The sequence below is a fragment of the Enhydra lutris genome, unplaced genomic scaffold (genome assembly GCF_002288905.1).
Source record: "Enhydra lutris kenyoni isolate GAN:26980312 unplaced genomic scaffold, ASM228890v2 scaffoldscaffold38, whole genome shotgun sequence".
Lineage (NCBI taxonomy): Eukaryota > Metazoa > Chordata > Mammalia > Carnivora > Mustelidae > Enhydra > Enhydra lutris.
This window is the reverse complement of record NW_019154122.1, coordinates 4,550,078-4,557,258: the sequence shown is the minus strand read 5'-3', so window position 1 is coordinate 4,557,258 and position 7,181 is coordinate 4,550,078.

Here is a 7,181-nt window from a genome sequence, read left to right as displayed (position 1 = left end):
CAGGGATCCCTGGATGCAGATAGAGCCCGGTCCTAATCATAAGTCTGCTACTTTTTTTCCCTCCTCCTTCTTCCTGCAACTATTTTTTTTTAAATTGTGCTTAGATACAACATAAAATTCACCACTTTAACCTTTTTTTTAAAAGATTGATTTATTTTAGGGGCTCCTGGGTGGCTCAGTGGGTTAAAGCCTCTGCCTTCGGCTCAGGTCATGATCTCAGGGTCCTAGGATCGAGCCCCACATCGGGGGCTGCCCACAGCGGGGAGCCTGCTTCCCTTCCCCTCTCTCTGCCTGCTTGTGATCTCTGTCAAATAAATAAATAAAATCTTAAAAAAATATATTGATTTATTTTAGAGTGCAAGCATGGGAGGGGCAGAGGGAGAGTGAGAGAGAAACTCAACCCAACTTTGCACTCAGTGCAGAGCCCAACATAGGCCTCGATCCCACAACCCTAAGATTACGACCTGAGCCAAAACCAAGAGTCAGGTGCTTAACTGACTGAACCCCCCAGGCGCCCCCACTTTAACCATTTTTAAGTGTACAATGAAGCGGCCTTAAGCGTCTTTCACATTTTGAGCAATCACCACCACCACTGTCCATCTTCGGAACTTCTGCCACATCCCAAACCAAAATTCCTGTACTCATTAAACAGTAACTCCCTGTCTTTCCCCCCCCTGGCAACCACGATCTACTTCCTATCTCCATGAATTTCACTACTCTAGGTACCTTATATAAATGGAATCACACAGGGGTGCCTGGGTGGCTCAGTGGGTTAAGCCTCTGCCTTCGGCTCAGGTCATGATCTCAGGGTCCTGGGATTGAGCCCCGCATCGGGCTCTCTGCTCAGCGGGGAGCCTGCTTCCCCCTCTCTCTCTCTGTCTGCCTCTCTGCCTACTTGTCAAATAAATAAATAAATACAATAAATAAACACTCTGTCAAATAAATAGAATATTTTTAAAAAAATAAAATAAATGGAATCACACAATACTTGTCCTTCTGTGTTCTGGCACATTCCACCGAGTATAACATTTCTTAGGTTCATCCATCCTGCAGCATGTATCAGCACATAACTCCTTCTTAAGGCTGGATAATATTCCATTACATAAATATACTACATTTTGTTTGTCCATACAGGGATCAATGGACCTTTGAGAACAGGCATGCAAGGAGCCTTTCTAGTTACTCCTTTCAACACTTTGGGGTATATACCTGGAAGTGGAATTGCTGGATCATATGGTAATTCTGTTTCGTTTTTAAAGATTTTATTTATTTATTTATTTGAGAGAGAGAGAGCGTGAGTAGGGGGAGCGGCAGAGAAAGAGGGAGAAGCAGACTCCCCGCTGAGCATGGAGCCCAACGCAGGGCTCTATCCCAGGCCCCTGAGATCATGACCTGAGCCGTAGGCATACGCTTAACCGACTGAGCCACCCAGGCGCCGCCATTTGATACCTTCCTTATGGAAATGTCTATTCAAGTGCTTTGCCCAGTTTTGAATTTTTTTCAAATTTTTTTTCAAGTTGGCTCCTTGTCTAATGTGGCACTTGAACTCAACCCTGAGACCAAGAGTCTGGCACTCCACCTACTGAGCCAGCCAGGTGTCTCCCTGCCTGTGTATGTGTGTGTGTGTGTGTGTGTGTGTGTTTGTTTTTAAGTGGGCTCCACACCCACTGTGGCGCCCAGTGCCGGGGTTGGAATCACCACCCTGAGATCAAGAGTCTGACGCTCAAGGGACTGAGCCACCCGGGCACCCCTCCCTGTTTGTCTTTTTGTTGTTGAAGGCATACGAGTTCTTTCCTCTCTTCACTTGTAACTGTGTCTTTGAGCAGATTCCATAACCCCACTGTGCTACAGCTTCCCCAACCATAATAACAATTGTTTTCACCTATTACTTCCTACTTCCAAGAGCTGTCGTGAGCATTCAGTAAGCTAGCAAGCAGAAACCAACCATCAGTGTGTCTGATGGTTAAAGCAACAGCTAACCTTCACTGAGCAAAATTCTTCATATGTATCAACTCATTTAATCCCCGTAACACTCCGATAGAGCTCTGAGGACTAATACTGCTTGCACTTCGGGCCTGAACCCTAACCATGGCTGCTTCCTCCCTGGGCTGGCTAAGCACCCAACATGTTCGGGAGTGGCTGCTAGTCTGGAGGCAAGGCAACCTTTGACCTCGCTGATGCCAGGCCTTATCAGAACCCCCTACACCAAAGCTCCGGAGATCACCCTGCACTGCCACTGTGCCTGGCCCAGTGAAACGTCTGTAATACCCGCCTAGCAGGCTTCCAGCACTCTCTAAACCAAGGGACTTCACACGATCACCCACATATCCCATCTTGAATCTGGAAACCATATCCTCTACCCTGGGTGGCCCAGCCTTCCCCTGGCTCTTGTCACGCTGGATTCTATTTAATCATCCTGCCAAGTTGGCTGCCTTGGGAAAATCCTGGACTCTGTTTTCCCCCTATCCAATGACTGGAAGAGGAAGCTGGATTTCCAGATGCCCACAGCTGGTCCCAAGCACCAAACTGGCTTCAATGATCTCCCTGGGAGCCAGCCTGCCTGCCCAGCCTGGCCTGCTGGCACTCCAGACACCTGGAAAGAGGCTGGGGCGAGTCGTTAGGCTCTGCCTTTCCCTCTGGCGTGAGAATGAAAATAGCAGCAGTTTAGAATTAATTCTGCAGATGGACATTTTCAGTTTCCCAGATTTGGCAATCATGCTTCCCCCCCCCCCCACCTCATTACGCGCCTTTTCTTCCACTGAAGTAGAGAAGTTGAGGAAGATGCATGGTTCTCCCCCTTATGCAGGCTAAGCGGGGACTGGATAGAGCGCAGGTTCCTGACTGGGGTACCTGCCTGACTCCTACCAATCTCTGCACCCTCATTTCCTGCCCCTTCCCCCATGGACATGCACCCCAAGCAGCCATGCATTTTCCTGTTGCCAAGTGCAGCCGTGTTCCCACCACTTGGAATGTCTCTGGCTCCTGGACTGCCTAGCAAGCTCCTATTGATCCTTCAAAACCCAGCTCAAGTATCATCTCATGGGACAACCTTTCCTCCATTCTCTTCCTGCTCCCCAGACAGATTTAATTGCTCCTACCTTCTGCTACTATTTTTAAAAAAATATTTTATTTATTTGCTTAGAGAGAGGGCAAGCATGGGGAAGGACAGAGAGAGAGAGAGAGAATCTCCAGCAGACTCTGCAGAATGTGGAGCCTGACACAGGGGTCGATCCCACAGCCCTGAGAGTATGACCTGAGCCAAAACCAAGAGTCAGACACTCAACTGACTGAGCCACCCAGACGCCCCTGCCTTCTGCTACTTTTGTGTTGGAACATTATTTTCCTATGCTTCTATCACATTCTGTTCAGACGGGGCTTCTGAAAACTCGGATCTGGCTGTAGTAATGGTCAATAATCATTAACCTCTTTATTTCGTCAACGAAGCTGTAAAAGGCTTGGGGATAAGTATCACATCTGTACATCAGGAAAATAGAAACTTCTTTCATTTCATGCCATAGCATGGCCGACTTCAGCTCTCGGTTGTATTCTCCGTCTTCTTGAGTCAAGGTGTCAGGAAGGTTCCAGTAAGTAAATGCAAACACCCCCCTCCACCCAGGCCAATAGTCCCTGCTGTGCGCACCTGTAGTGCCACTGGCCTTCTCACATTTAAACTTACTTCTCTCGTTTCTGTCCCTTTTCTAGAGAGTGAGCTCTCAATAGCAGCGATCATGACTTTCACATTCACTGCTGGGCACCCCATACCCAGACCGAGCCTGGCACATAGGAGGCACCCCATATATGGAGGGATGGATGTTGACTGAGTTCCCGAGTGTAACCCTACTCTGGCAGATTTGGAGGAACACTACCTGGAAAGGTGGGACTCCTCCGCCATGCAAGGTTTTCTGGAAACCCTGCTCTTAGAACACCTAAACACCTCTCTTTGGCACTGTAGCTGGGGAATGCGGGAGAAGGCCGCAGTGCTGTAGGGCTTTCATCCGGGGAAACAATTGCCTTGGCTCAAAACCCAGTTCTGAGACCTTAATTGTGTCACTTCACCTTCCTGGGCCTTGATTTCTCTCATCTGCTTGGGGATGACGGGAGTTTCAATATTCCAGCAGAGCCGTAAGGTGGAAAGACCGAGCCCAGTACTGAACACAGAAGATGATCAGTAAACAGGGTCCTCTTCCCTTCAGCTCTTCCTCATTCCTGGGGTTTGCGAGGACTCTGTTCTCTGGACTGCCATTCCCAACGCGAGGGCAACCTGGGGCGGAAGGTTGCCCAGTGACACAACGGAGTGGGTAAAGCCCAGGTCTGGGGTCAGACCCAACCTGGGTTTGAAGCTCAGCTTTGCCACTCCCTAGCGAGGCCACTTTTCCTCTCCCTCCCGTGCCAGTGTCCCAGGAGGAAGCACAAGACATTTATCCACCAGGTAGGATTCCAGAATTCCAGGGAATACGCAAAGCGCCCAGGATGGGGCCAGAGCCAGAGAAGCCGCTGGCGAATGGTGAGTCCCTCCCCGCCCTCCGGCTGGCACTCGGCCCCTCCCCGCTCTGGCAGGGCCTGCCAAGTCCCAAAGTGGCTGCTGCAGCTGTCGTCCTGAAAACACATTCCCTGGCTGCTTTTGTCTCCTCATCCAAGTCTTCCCCAAAGCCTTAGACATTCCCACATCAAGGGTTTAAGAAGACAAAAAGCCCGAGCTGACCTATCCACGCTGCTGGTTGGCACATGTCCCAGAGGATCTGGCTCTGCCAGTCACTGAGCTCGACATTCGGTTCCCTCAGTCAAATTCGCTCACATCCGACAAGATCAATGAGAAAAACAGAGAGCGATGATCAAAAGGGCCGACAAAGGCTCTTGGGGCAGCTCTCCCAGCAGGACCGCACACCACACAAAAGTGCATGCAGGGACTATTTCATAAAAACTCCTCCACGCACAGGCATCCCTCAGGCCCGGAGACCAAAATCCGGTTCCCATGACAACGCTGCAGCAAATGTTATATATAAATGTGTGTGTGTACACAGCCACACGGAGACGCACAGAAATAAACTCTTGGCAAAATTCTTTCCTGTTCCAAACATGAAATAACCTGCGAGGATTGATTGCTGGAAGAGAAAGCAAGGAAGCTTTTGAACAAACATGCTTCCCACGGGCTGGCTCTCCGTGGATGACACCTGTTTTGATGCGGGTCTGTTTAGTTTCTGCACCTGGAACATAGTCGTTACCCAATAAATATGCAATTGTTGAATGAACAAATGCGTGATGGTTAAATGGAAGAAAGAAAGAAGGGGGGGTAGCAGGGAGGGAGATCGAAGCATCCTGGCACGTCAGGACTGAAAGGGCTCCTGCTGAGTTAACAGTCTAATCCAACCGTCCATTTTTTCTGTTGGACAAACTGAGGCTCAGAAAAGGGAAGGACTCCAAAAAAAAAAAAAAAAGAAAAGAAAAGAAAAGAAAAGAAAAGGGAAGGACTCTTGCTGAAAGCCACTGAAGGAATTATTAGCGGAGCCCCAGTCCTGGAGATTCAAGTAAGCACCGAAATGAGTGTGAGTCCAGTTTCTAGCTGGATAATAAGCATACACTGAACAATTACTATGTGCCAGCAACTGTGCTAAGTACTTAGGGACATCATCTCACTATGCAACTATGCAAAGGATGTGTTAGGGTTCTCACTTAACAAAGATGGAAATTGGGACTCTCAGGATCTGAAGTCACTTAACCGGGGTTAACTTGGCTAATTTGTGGTTAGAATGGAAAATAACCCCAGGTGGCTCAGACACCAGGTTCTGAGCCCCAACATGGCACAGCCTCTCTCTGAAATGAAGGCCTGGGCCAGACCGGGAAGCAAAAAGGGAAATAGGAGCAAAAATTATCTCCGTTCTTGCACACACCAGCCTTGGTGATGTAACTTGGCTAAGTCAGGGAGTCAGGGAAGTCAGGGAAGTCAGGGAAGGGGCTAGAACTTGACTTTTGAGGATCCCAGCCCAGCATTCCTTCAGTTTAATCACTGCTTTCTCACAAAACACCCTCGGGACTGAAGTCTGGTTCCTGTCAACCCTAGAATCAGCCATCTAACTGGACAAGGAGAGGGGTCCACGTGTGGCTGCCCAAGTCCTAGGACGCAGTCCCGGGCGGTGGACCCAGCTCCGAGCCCAAGCGTCTCGTTAGGGTTTTGCGCCCTCTGGTGGTCATATGTTAAAACTAGCAAGAAATCGCGCTCTTCGACTCCTCTGGAACCAGTTTTTTTCCTTCTGGGTGCTGGAGGGACACGGGAATGGTACACAGGGTCCAGGTACAGGCTCTCTGCTGCCCTGGATCTGCCATGTGCCCCCTTTTTTCTCTGCTTCCTGATTGGTCTCCCTGCCTCTGCTCTGGCCTTTACACAACCCATTTTCTGTACATCAGCAGAAGAACTTTTAAAAACCCAAAATTGATCATATGGCTTCCTGCTTGTACTCTCCAATAGTTCCCATTGCTCTCAGGATAAACCCCAATCCCCCTTATGGCTGGAAGGACACTGCTCGGTGACCACTGTGTGTGTGTGTGTGTCTCTCTGCAGTTTTTCTGGCATTCTTACACTTGCTTATGTTCAAAGGAATCCAACAAGCCAGACTCAGAAATGATTCAGTTGTTAAAACAATTAGACAAAGGAATTGTAAAAAAAAACTTTTTTAATTTTTAAATTAAAAATTAAAATTAAAAAAATATTTTTTAAAGATTTTATTTATTTATTTGACAGACAGAGATCACAAGCAGGCAGAGAGAGAGGGAGGAGGAAGCAGGCTCCCTGCTGAGCAGAGAGCCCCATGTGGGGCTTGATCCCAGGACCCTGAGATCATGACCCGAGCTGAAGGCAGAGGCTTCAACCCACTGAGCCACCCAGGCACCCCTAAAATTTTTTTAAATTATTTATCTATTTGTCAGAGAGAGAGAGAGAGAGCACACAAGCAAGCAGAGTGGCAGGCAGAGGCGGAGAGAGAAGCAGGCTCCCTGCCGAGCAAGGAGCCCGATGTGGGACTCAATCCCAGGACCCTGGGATCATGACCTGAGCTGAAAGCAACGGCTTAACTGACTGAGCCACCCAGGCGTCCTCCCCCCACAATTTAAAAAAAAATTTTTTTTATTATTATTTTTATTTATTTATTTATTTGTCAGAGAGAGTGAGCACAGGCAGACAGAGTGGC